General features: G+C 39.9%; 1 long non-coding RNA gene across 1 annotated transcript; it reads left to right on the top strand.

Annotated features, from left to right (window-relative positions):
* The first annotated feature begins 683 nt into the window (after positions 1-683).
* LOC145656985 (uncharacterized) lies at positions 684-5351 on the top strand. The gene is made up of 2 exons (XR_014122734.1): positions 684-1978; positions 4643-5351. It is a non-coding gene; the product is annotated as an uncharacterized LOC145656985 (long non-coding RNA).
* Positions 5352-13848: the final 8497 nt, after the last annotated feature.

Here is a 13848-nt window from a genome sequence, read left to right as displayed (position 1 = left end):
CAATTTGGAAGTGAGGGAAGCAGTAACTGTTCAATTCTCTATATGTGATCTGACTCAGGGTGCTGAAACAAGACACACACTTCTTAGATAATGGAATTATCTAAGAAGCACATCTTTACAAACTGCTGCCAGAGCTGCAACATGGGGCAGCTGAAAGCACAGTTCTCATCAACTGCACTGAAACATCCATGATTGGCTAGTGCTGCTGTGATAGACACAGTAAAGCAATCCCTCCCACCCAGAGAGGAGCACCAGTTTTGTCCCCTTGTACTCCTGCCTACAGATGGCTGTGGCATCAGGGCTTGAGCAAGTGAGCATGATGATCAGACAAACACTTTTCAGGTGCACTACTCAGGAGCCATACATTGTTCCTTTTAAGAGTAAAAGAAAAATATCATTATTCAATTATTATAACATTTGATTAGATGTAATCAAATTTGATCATTTTCAGTTTAAGTCAATTATTTGAAAAACTGTACTTTAACTCAACTCTCCTGTGATGGATATAATTGATTATTCATTAAAGTAGATTAGAAGTATTTCCAGTTGACCAGATTGTGTTGCATCAAGTTAATAATAGAATGTTCTTAATTTTCTTCCTCTACAGTTGTGTTATCTATGATTCCTGTCTGATTGTAATAGTAATGCCACAGTGAACTCATACTGGGAAGGACTAACTGCTTCACATCATGTTTAAGAGCCAGATAGCTAGAGGGTAGAAACTGTTTATATTTGTTCTTGCCTGTATGCTGTGTAACCTCCTTGTCTTAGCCAGACAAGCGACAGACTAAACGAAAGCATAAGACAATCGAAACAATACACAGGACTAAAGGGAAAAGCAGAGCATTGCAGATAAAGAGGAGGTAGACAGGGAAATGGGGACGCTCCAATACGCAAGTGACGCTGGAAAACTCACAATCAAGATGTTTTTTTCAGAATCAAGGCACAACAGAATTAAACAAGATTTCCATAATTCCCCACTAAATTTGAATTTCCCATTATACTCCCCACATACCTTTTGACAAGTTACAAAGTATTTACAGAGAGCATTACCACATCAGCAACATGAATTCACTAGGATTCAGAGTGTCACAACATTAAAGGTTTTCTAGAAAGCACTTGCTGTTTTTGTGAGCTCAGAATGGTTCAGAGATATGAGTAAGCGAGGGGAAAGCATTAAATGTTTTAGCATGGATTCTATGCTGTGTACAGAAACCTCTTACGAATATGATGTGATGCATTCCCTAACACAACGGCAAACAAGTGGAAGTTTGTGCGATTAGTGGAATGATCTACCTTGGCCAGAGAAGGATGGCCCCCCTTTGAGTCTTGGTTCCTCTCAAGGTTTCCTCCACTGTCGCCCTTGGCTTGCTCACTAGGGGCCTGTACTTGGACTTTTGTAAGGTTACTTTGTGACAACATATGTTTTGTAAAGCACTAAATAAATATATTTGATTTGACTAGACTACATTTAAGGACACAAACTTTTTGCACATACATCAGTGGTATGACTGTAACTCGTGCAAGCAGAATGGCAAAGCACGTTGTCCCTCGGAGGCCACAGAGGCCTGGGAGATGCCCCCGGTGTCCTTTGTCCATGTTGATTTATTGCTGTTCCCTTGCAGCTGTAGAAAAGGGGCAGCAATCCGACTACATCGTAGTCATCTTCCTCAATGTCTTCTTTGTCTGTTTGTTCCTCCTGGTGTTGGGTAGTCGTCACAACGTTGTCTGTCAGCTCAGAAATCCTTTTACAGTGGCTGGCATGCACTCAAGTTGAGTGTCCAGTCACAATTATTGCCATGAGAGGGGTGAGTTCTATCTGGAATGGACCAGTCCACTTTTGTTTGTTCCAACTTGTCTGGCTGAGGTCATTTATCACCACCAAGTCTTCTGATCATAGGTCATGAAGGGGACCAGTAGCTGGTGATGGGAAGCCTGCTCTGGCCTGCTTATGGATGACATTCAGAACAGAATACAGGTTTGCACAATAATGAAGCATCGCATCATCACAATGCAAGGTTTCACTCACTGGGTGATAGGTGCAGTGCTGTCTTATTCACCTATCTGTTTCATGGCAGCACTAACAAAGGGTGTTCCGTTATCATTACTGATTTTTGCTGGAATTCTCCACCTTGTTATTATTTAAGTTAGAATAGTCTTTGCTGCTACCCCAGAGTTTTGTTTGGCTGTGGGAAACACTTCAACCCATTTAGAAATAATTTCCACACAATACCAAACAATATATATTTTTCCATCACTTGGTATTAGTTTGATGAAATCCATCTGTAAATGATCAAAAGGTTTTTCTGGGATTGGGTGTCCTGCCTGTATATCACATTCACCCCTCCCTGGCGTCACGGTTCCCACGGCAACTCCCCTGTTTAGTTATATCCTGGTTTTGTTTCCTCGTGCTTCATTGTTTTGGTTTCTGTTGGGTTCAGCCCCCTGGTTAGTATTTCCTCCTGTTATTGTAATCACCTGTAGAATGTTAGTCCTCGTTAGTCTCTTTGTATATAAGCCCTGTGTGTTGAGTTTCTCTTAGTGAAGTCTCGTCAACCCGTGTTATGTTCCTGAACCAGTTGTTATTGTGTTAATTCTGGTTTGTTGGATCTTTGCCTGGTCCCTGTTTGTTTTGGTTTGCATCATGGACTGCTTTTCTGGATTACGACCTTGGTTTATGTACTTATGGCTTGACTGTGGACTAAGCGTGTTCTCTAATAAAGCTGCATTCGTCTTACAGTGAACGACATGGTCTCTGTACGTGCTTAGATCATTACACCTGTAAACCTCTAACAACATTATGTGTAGCGCATATCACACACGTCTGACAATATTTTTGAGAGTACATTGCAAATCCTTTTGTAAACTAATGTCATGAGATAGCTGCTAACATTGCCCCTGTGAAGTTCAAGTACATGTGCTAGCTTAGCATAATGAAGAAAAAGATTTTAAGGAAGACAGGTTTTGTCATCAGGGCCCAGCTATACTCCATCTCAGAGTTTGCAGCCACATTGTTTCAACACAGCCTTTTTCCTCTAACAGTGAGAGGTAAGGAGGTAGACGCATGTGAGGAGAAGAGCAAGGTTTATTAGGGGCAAATCCAGATTCAGAGTCGTTAGGGTAGTCCAGGGTCATAGAGCCAACATAAAGGTTCTGAGAATACATGAAATCAAAGAAACAAAAGCACAAGAAGCCAAACAGGGAAAGCGGCTATAACAGAAGCTAAAAATTGCGAAGGCACGAGGAGGCACAGAATACAAACTTATGGATATGGGCTTTCAAACACATCAATACAGAAATTCATACATTCAAACATCCAATGAAGAGTCAACAGCAAGGGAACAAGACAGGGATTAAATACATGAACTTAATCAAGACTAGAAATGAGGGACAGGTGTGGAAATCCAAACAAGGGGCGGAGAAAATGAAACTATGGAATGGAACCAAAACACAAGACCATGGAACAGGGAAGCTGGGAAGGCCTAACTGTGACTTTTCCTGGATTGGATCTCATCTGCAGTTCCTGTAAATCAAGGGTGGTGGGTTGTGGGGTGTAAGAGTCAGCCTATAAGAGAGTGTGTGAAACAGGAAGTGGTTTATGGGCTGCCTGCTTAGCAGCAGCGCCTGCTCTGGCATTTCCCTTTGAAGTAGGGTGAGTGTGTTTATTGTGTGCATCACATTTACACACAGCAGTCTCTTTAGGTAGTAAGATAGCATCGAGCAATTGAAAGATGAGCATGCAGTGGGCATTGCATGAGCCTGTGGAAGTTAAAAATTTCCAGATGGTTCCAAAGTCATGTACTACTCCAAAAGTACATCTATGATTTATTCACTGTTTTGCCTTCTGCAATTTTACAGGCCTCAATGAGAGCCTGTAATTCCACTGCTTGGGCAAATAAAGTTGCAAGGAGTAGTTGAGCTATTAATGTATCATGTGCTGTAACTCTGTAGAACAGGGACAGCCAGTGGTACCCACCTTAGTGGGTCACATATAAACAACAAAAAAAGTGGATAATTCAGTGTGCTGAAGTAAATATATTTTCCAACAGTACAGGTTTAAACAACCAAGTAAGTCTACACTGGTTATCAATAAATGATTAATCACATTATTCAACTGAATGGAGACCATCGACTGTAGACTAGTAGACCATGACCTTTTCTTTTGAAGAACTCATTTAGTCTCTCAGTTTTGCAAACTGTACAACCTCCAGTGATTCCAGGCCTTTTAGAATAAAAATACCAAAGACACAACCTGCTACTCCTTCCCTCTATGGCATACATGTCGCATATGGCCTACATCACTGCTGAATTCAAATACACAACAAATATATAGTTCTACCATAGGGTACTTTTACTCTAACCCTTAATAGGTTGCTCTACCTCTGTATTAGCTTAGCTTTTGCAGAGAAGAATGTACTTCCTCACAATATAAGGATATATCATTTAGGGAATTTATTCTTACCATTCACCAACATACAATTACTGGTAGGAACTGTTATAATCTGAGCACAAATGAATAGCTAAAATATCCAATAAAATAAATAAAAGAAAGGGGAGCTCTCAAGCTTAGGCCTAACAGATTCTGTGTAGTATGACTGAGTCTTGTCTGAATTCTCTGAATTGTGGGTTCTTCTATCTGTAGAGCGGGAAGCTGAGGTTACCAGCCAAAAAGCCTTTGAACACACCTCCACTGGACTCACTGGACATGAACACTCCTCCACTGGACATGAACACTCCTCCACTGGACTCACTGGACATGAACACTCCTCCACCAATTTTCACATCAATTTTGAATCAAGATTCAAACAGTACAAATATTACATGTCTAATTTCAGTACAAAATTTCCATTAATGAAAAATAATCTTGAGTGTAAATTCACATTTTACTTGCTCAATTACCATGTTTCATTTGCTCTCATGTAATTTGGACATGTGAACACTGTGAACAACCATGGTAACCTGTGTAACTACACATGCAAAAAAAATGTATATTGTATACACATGCACATGTGTATGTAATTTATCAAAAAGCTAGCCGATTTCTACAATCCTTTATCACTAAACACTCTTAAAATTCTGTTAACATAGGCTACAATAACGGGGTTATTTATTGGAGATTTTTAAATTCAAAGGAATCTATCATCATTCTAAGCAAACAAAAGATACACAAAATTGGTACATTTAGATAATAGTTCAGATAACATCTTGAAGGCAAAAAGACCCAAATTCATCCAGAAACATGGAGCCTTCCTACGTCATTATAATAGTAATAGCTTGGCGCCTCCTAGTGACAGAATCCAACACACACACACACACACACACACACACACACACACACACACACACACACACTCTCTATTTTCAGACAAATCTGCATGTATATTGACAAAGAAAAATATGGGATGTGGTTGTTGGTTTTTTTTTTTTAAAGAAAGTTCAGTTGTCATTACCATGTAATTGCTTTGAAGTAATTTTCTTTGTAATGCTGAAAATGCTACTACAGACCTTTAAACAGGGAGATTATGATTGTCATTAAGAATTTACATTCTTCATATGGGTCAGCCGGCTGCAAACACACATGGATCCATAGAGGAACAGTCTGGTACTCATAACCCAAAAAATAATTTGAAACGCAAATCAAGTCTTAGAAGAGACGTCAGTGTGTAAACAAATCATAACCACGGTTGGTGCTTTAGTACACTACTACTGTATATCTTGAGAGTCACTCCATTGTTATAAACAGGCTTTGATCATGTTCCTGACGTGCATTTCAGTTAAAGTTTACGTTTGGTTGAGATGTGAGCTTCCATAGAGTAGGGAAGCAGGAGGCTCAACATAATATGAGGTAAATTATGAGGTAAATTCAACACAAAGTTTACTTATTTAGGTTCTAGTGGAGCATTGTTTTAGTCAAAAAAATTAAAACATTGAAATTTTTAATCATTTGCTGGAGACTCCTCCTCCATATTTTGTATGATTTGACACAGTTACATTAGAAACAGGGGCTTCACTTTTCACCATTTCTACCCGGCGGTCTTACCATTTCTACCCGGCGGTCTCACCAGTTCTACTCGGCGGTCTCCCTCTGTTCCAGTTTAAAGCTCACCCCAACGGTTCCCTTAGGTAAGGTGTAAAACGTAGTCCGTAAATCCCTCAGGAAAGTTTCTTTGATAGTCAATAGTACCCCAGGATAGGAAAAAAAGAAATCCAACCTTCCAGGTACGTTGTCAAGGCGCGAATGTCGAGGGAGAAAATGCTGACATATTTTCCTTTTTCAAACCCATGAACTGCTACTCCGACTTTGTTTTGTCCGTGAGATAACCTATTTCAATGGTCTTCTATCTGTGATCGTCCTTCCCATTGGGCGATCAGTCCCATCGTCAGCTGCTCTGCTACGGATGAACCCCTACGCTCGTGTACCCCCCCCCCCCACCGGGGCATGCCCTAAACCGAAAACACGAACCAAACCAAACATGCACATTTTTCACCTATGTGATCGTTACATAATAACTTCCATATAAGTATAAATTCTTGACATTTAAAGACATTAATGGTCCAGTTACAATGGTGCAGTTATTTTGCTGATCTCATAATGTGCCACTCTCAAAACTGACAGCCCTTCTCTACTGCTTTTCTCAGAAGAGGCCTGTAGGTGCACCACCAAGATGAGCACTGACAGTCTTATACAGCATCTTGCTGCTGCCTCTATGATGGACAATCATCATCATCAGTAAATATAAGTAATGTATTTTTGCGCATTTCAATTTGCATTACTGTATATGCCACTTCTAGCACACCTTTTCATCCCAGCAAATATAACACAAAAAAATCCAAAAAAGACACTTGTCTCTTTTTTCCAGGATACCAGTGGTATAGAGTGGCCATTTTAGCCATTATATCATTACACAGATCATCTATAATAACTACACAGCCCAGAGACTAAGAAAAGATGTATGGGACTTTTTATAAGCCACTTGCTATATCAGCATGCTCTTCCTAAAGTAGCAGTGATTCCTCTATACATTACCTTGTCCAGGATAATTCATTTTACATAAACACATTACATTTACAGCATTTAGCTGATTCTTTTATCCAAAGTGACTTACAATTATGACTGAATACACTACGAACAATTGAGGGTTAATAGCCTTGCTCAAGGACCCAGTAATGACAGCTTAGTTGTGCTAAGGCTTAAACTGGCAACCTTCTATGTCACGATACGGCCCTCCCCCTGAACGCCTCCGTGTGTGTGTGTGTGTGTGTGTGTGTGTGTGTGTGTGTGTGTGTGTGTGTGTGTGTGTGTGTGTGTGTGTGTTCGTCAAAGTGGCCACGCCCTCCCTGTGTCTCGCACCTGATCCTCTTTGTATCATTAGCATACAGGTATAAAAGTCTATCGTTTACGCAGTTCTGTTGTCGGTGTTTAACTCCGTTAGCCGGCGTGCTAAGCGTTGTATGTTACGTGTGCCAATAAACGTATGTTCTTGTGTCTGCGACTCGTCCCGCAACCTGCTTGAACCTCCTCGTTACCTTCTAATTACTGATCAAGTTCCCTAACCACTGCGTTACAACATATTATGAAGAAATCTTTCTTCCTTACAGTCCATATAGCAGATCTTAATATTAGCATTCCAGACTAAAGATATATTTTAAATCTTGATACTCATTGTTGTTCTTGATGTTTAAAAAATATCCACAGGAAGCTATGAAAAACGTACATGGATTGATAATGGACTAGGACAATTACTTATAACTTTTTTTTTTTTTTTTAACAATGACAAAAACACAAAATGTGGCCCTATACTAATGGTTCTTGTTTTAACTGGACGGATCTAGTTTACATGAAATGGGAAGAGAACAAATTAGGAAGTAATTTTAAAAGATAAGGTCGGATATCCATTGCTTATTAACTCAAATCGTCACCAGGAAAGATTTTATAAAGGACAGTAACTACCCAGCTGGCTATGACTATTAGTTACAACTAGTTTGGACATCCTTTATTGACTCGGTCCTCTAATATAACCTACACAAATGAAAATAAAAAGGAATAGATAAATTCTGCTTACCATAGTCAGTGATGCACTGGATGTATAGGCTGTGAGAGTTCAGTCAAAAATATTTAATTCTTTATGAAAAATGTATCAAGGTGTTACGCGATGTTGTAACAATCAGAAGACAGGAGTTTTAACCGTGAGCTGACAATTCCAGTAGAGTACTCCAGTGACAAAAATAGGTCGAAAAACACCGTGATTACAAAACAGCCAGGCACACAAAACCAAGTGATTATCCAAATTCATAGACAACAAACCAAGCAACGGTTATGAACAGTCAGTCAGATAAGACAAGGGAACCGCTGAGGAATGCAGGAACCTAAAGGTAGCGGCAAGACTTCGCAAAAATACAGAGGGACTTATACACACTGGCACTAAATTGATAACAATAGACGGGTGCAGATAATATGGTTGCTAAACAAGGGCGAGGGGTGAGCACTGATGGCCAAAGGTGGCATTGCCGGTAGCCGGCAACGACAGCAAAATTACAGCTTCATTACATACATTAATATCACTTCGAATTAATTGAATTAATATAAATCATGTAAATCATACATGTGTGAAAGGCTGGCTAAAGTCAGCTACACTAGTTGAAATAAATATTAAGAAACCCCTTCCTGCGACATCGTCACATCATTTTGGCTAAGATTTGACAAAGATATTAAGTTTGCTCCGAAAATATCCTGTTTCCTAGCTCGCATCTGTAAAGAAAGCGGGAACAGTTCAGGTGAAGGAAAAGAAAGAAAAACATTGGATATATTTGATCCTTCGACCATTTACTACTCATAAACTGAAAGTAAAGCAGAAATGAACATTGAAATATTAGCAAAAACAAACAAACAAATAAAAGGTTTTTAAAATATAATTAATTCGGAAGTAATAAACAAATCCTGACCATAGGCTAATAATAAATCTATAATATAATATAATATAATATAATATAATATAATATAATATAATATAATATAATATAATAACCTATTTATGCCCTCAAAGCAAACAGTGAAGCAAACGCTAGCGATTAAACTTTTGTTGGGTAAAAACTAACAAAAATTAAAAGCAAGCGTCCCGCGCCGAACGATTGTTTGATTAATTATGAAAGGATTCTTATGCCCAGCCAAGGAGCCGAATTTGATATGTGTAACCGCTATATGATTAAGCTTCAACCTTAAATGTAAAGATCAAGGCAAAAACTGTCAGCAGTTAGAGTATTTTAGTTGGTCTGAGTAAGAAATTACAAAGTAAAGTCTTTCGTCTGCAAAAACCGCACCCATAATATAGCGAGCCTAAATGCTGTGAATAAGGTTAACTAACACAGAGGAATCGCTTATGTGCTTTTTGTACTACAATGTGCTGCTGTGATAACTACGACCACGGTGAATTACATGTGTGCAAAAATCTCCTCCAAAAGCTATGGCGACCCGAGAAAATGTAGTACTTACTGACTTTAATCAAAAGCAAGCAGCCGAGCGTATCATGTTCCATTACCCGCACACACCTACCAAAAAGAACAGAATCATGTTTAGTGAAATGTTGTAAGAAACTGGTTTCTTAGGATCTGATCAAAAAGGTTCAGCAAAACAGTCCATCAGTCAACCCATAAACTCCATAGCCGCAATCCTCAATGTTTAAATGCTTCCAATTAGCTCAGTAGTCATACGTAATAAGCAGATAAAGCAGTAAATTCCAGACGCTGGTCCATAAACAGGGCATTCATTTAATTATTTGACGTGTTGATTTATTTGTTTAACATGTTCAGAATTGCTCTTATTTCATAGTTGTATCGCCAGAATTTTGCAGAGATGTGCAGCAAGATATTTTATGGTATTTGTTATGGTACGAATTACTGTGCGATATAGCTGGAGCACGGTGATATAAGCCATGGCAAAATCATAAGATCACGGATTGTGTAGTGGCGAGATAAAAGGTTAAAGGTTGAAGGAGAAAGAAGAGAGTGAAAGACTCAATGGGCTTTATAGACAAACAAGGGAACAATAATGTGAACATGTGAAAAAGAAAAAACAATAGTGTAAAACGAAAAGGTGGTTAGAATGTGTAGTATCAGGCTTATACGTATTCAGCGATGAGGTTTTATTACTTTACATTTACAATTACATTTACATTTTCATTTACGGTATTGATCCAGAGCGACTTTACATTTACATGTACTTTACATTTACATTTACGCTCTTATCCAGAGCAACTTACAAAACTGCTTTGTCATTTATTCATAGAATGCATACTAGCCAGTACAGCAGGTTAGAGTCCAAGATACCAATGAACTAGAATACTGTTGAAATACAGGGGTCAGTGCTCATGCCTAGAAGTGCAAAATACATAAACTATTTCAAACAATCAGTGCAATAAACAATAAGTACTAGAGTTAGTCAACATAGGAGTAGTCAACTAAAACTAGAGCTTTAGTTAGTCAACAAAGGGGCAGGGGTAGTGGTCTTATTCCACAAATAGATAGGTCTTCAAGTCTGCATTTTCTGACCAGCCTATCTTGCAGTTATTTGCAAATGTTCTTTAATAAATCAGCCCATTATCTTATATAAAATATAGACTGTATTGTTATTTGGATTTACTTTAAAATGAGGCGCAAAAGAATTCTAAGTCGACAATTAATGCTTAGATGTGGTACGTGAAATATTCTAGTATCTTAGAGAAATATTCTAGTATCTTTATAACGATTTCAACAGCGCTAACCTCAAGCATGCGGTGCCCAACCTTTACCAGCACTGGGTAAAGGTTGGGACATGTTCCGGCACAGCACTGATGATGTCAGCGAGTTTACGGAGGCAGTAGTAGGGTTTATTGGGAAACTGGTGGACGACACGATCCCAAGAATCACCATCAAGAAGTTTTCCAACCAGAAGCCCTGGGTGGACAGAACCATGCGCGAGGCTCTCGACCCTCCGACCTCAACGACTACCGCCCTGTCGCCCTCACATCAGTCGTGATGAAGTGCTTTGAAAAGCTAGTCAGAGACTTCATCACATCTTCACTGCCAGCCTCCACGGACCCACTGCAATTTGCATACCGCCACAACCGCTCCACTGACGATGCAATTGCACATCTGCTCCACACTACACTGACTCACCTGGACGAAGGGAGGGGAAATTATGTTAAAATGCTATTTGTCGACTACAGTTCAGCATTTAACACTATCATCCCCTCCCTACTCACTACTAAGTTGGGAGATCTAGGACTGCATACATCCCTGTGCGACTGGATCTCCAACTTCCTAACAGACAGACCACAATCAGTACGGGTGGGCAACTGCGCCTCATCCACCCTCACCCTCAGCACTGGAGCTCCTCAGGGTTGTGTCCTAAGCCCCCTGCTCTACTCACTGTACACCTACGACTGCACAGCCACTTCCAGCTCTAACATCATTGTCAAGTTTGCTGACGACACCGTTGTCGTGGGTCTGATCTCGGACAACGACGAGAGGACCTACCTGGAGGAGATTAAACACCTGGAAAACTGGTGCCAGGAAAATAATCTCTTCCTAAACGTCAGTAAGACAAAGGAGCTGATCGTGGATTGCAGCAAGAAGCAGGTGCGGCACTACCAACCTGTGAGGATCAGTGGAACCACGGTGGAGAGAGCAGATAGTTTCAGGTACCTTGGAGTTCACATCTCGCAGGACCTGTCCTGGTCCCGCCATACCAACTCCCTGGCAAAGAAGGCTTGTCAGCGTCTTTACCACCTCAGACGCCTAAGGGACTTCAGACTGCCCTCCAAAGTACTGCGGAACTTCTACACCTGCACTATCGAGAGCATCCTCACGGGGAACATCACAGTCTGGTTTGGGAATAGCACCAAGCAGGACAGACAAGCACTCCAAAGGGTAGTGCGTTCAGCAGAGCGCATCACTCACACGGAACTTCCTGACCTGCAGACCATCTACTACAAGCGGTGCCAGACCAAGGCCAGGAAAATTGTGAAGGACCCCACCCATCCCAACAATAGACTCTTCACTCTGTTGAGGTCAGGGAGGCGCTTCCGCTCCCTGAAGACCAAGACAGAGAGGCTGAAGAGGAGCTTCTTCCCACAGGCCATTTGGGCCCTGAATCAAGGAAACTGATAAACTGTGGGGACCACCACCACCATGTAACATGACTGTATATCTGTACATCTGTATATATAGATTTATACTCAACTACCCTGTTACACAACAACAACTGTAGATATGGTATTATATAAAATGGATCTGCACATTCTGTAGATTGTGTACATATATACCCAACCATATACATTGTACATTGTGTATATAATCAGAATATACATATATTGTACATACATTGTTAATATATTTTTGTACATACATAGAATATATATATTTATCTGCATATATATTTTTTTCTCTATGCACCCCTGTTTCTCTTCCTCAGTTTGGACAGAGCACTCTCCACCATTTCACTGCACGTTATACTGTGTATGACTATGTATGTGACGAATAAACCAAACTTGAACTAACAGATGGTATATGATTGATGTGCCACAACCTTAGGACCTTCCAGCTCAGATTCAGAGAGTGAGGCATGTCCTGTAGAGAGACATGTGGGTAGGGGGCCTGAGAGCCGTCACACAGCTACAGGTGAGAGGGGGATTGTGACTTGGCGGTATCATGTTATTGGTGATACTGGCAGACTAATTCAGAATCTAAACGTGCAAGATCTTTTCACGGTTGGCCGGTCTCCCAGCAGGAGGGACACGCCCACTCCGGTTCAGGATCATAGCAAACACCTGCCTCACTCCAAATCATCCACTTATTGATTCACTCACCTGTTCCTTGTGTGTTTCTCATTATTTAAACCCAAAGGTCCCTGCGGACAGTGCTGCGCATTAGCGGACTAAACCCGGTAAACTACGCTACGTTGTATGGTCTTTATTGTTTTCCTTTAGTCGTTGTACTGACTTCGTTTTTGCTACGGAGAATAAAGAGCTCTATTCTTCAGCCAGGCCTCTTGCTCCTTCTTTGTCGCCAACGTCACATATCCGAGGGCTAATTTTAATTGCCTGCTAACAAACAGTAGATATATGTGTGTCATTTGAAGATTATTTCTTTTTTTTAATATCAATGAAAGCTAAAATGCAAAAATGTTACATTTTTACTTTAAAGTGTTTGTAGCAGTTATAATGTGTTTATACAATGTTTACTTGTCAAATGTTTGGTTTTAGACCTACAAATTAAACAAAAATTACCTCAGATTTCCACAGTCTTGGTTAAATAAATGACTATTTACAATTGTAAGTATAGAGTTCAGTAAAGTCACATCCATAGATTAATTTGTGAATTATTCATCAGTGTTTTAATATACCTGGCCAACAATTTTACTATTTATACTATTTACTATTTTTAACCTGTGATGACAGAAACATTCCAATACACACACCATTAAGCTGAGCCACAGCAATAAAGTATATCAACATACATTATAAAATACTGTTACTGTCTTTTTATCATGACTCTTTTTTAATTTCTATACTAATCTGAGTCAAACACCAATGCAGACATTGCAGACAATACTCAGGCTAATGAGACTCAGAGAAGCTGAATATACTGGAGAGTTTTTGCCAGGCAGTTTGTCAATGTGTGGGGGCAGCACAGTGAAATACACAGTGACAAAAATGTGACATGTGGGGAGTATGTGCTTAGAACTTGCTTCAGAATATAATCAAAACTAAATAATCCCATAGAGTCATATCAGACCAGTTGTGCTATTAAGACAAACAAACAGAACATAATTGCCTCTCAGTTATTTAGGTTTAGACAAAGGCAGTTATTCTT

Source organism: Electrophorus electricus, chromosome 3, assembly GCF_041902795.1.
Source record: "Electrophorus electricus isolate QZ-2024a chromosome 3, ASM4190279v1, whole genome shotgun sequence".
In the NCBI taxonomy this organism is placed as follows: Eukaryota; Metazoa; Chordata; class Actinopteri; order Gymnotiformes; family Gymnotidae; genus Electrophorus; species Electrophorus electricus.
The sequence above is the reverse complement of the archived record's forward strand: the minus strand, read 5'-3'. Positions and strand labels throughout refer to the sequence as shown.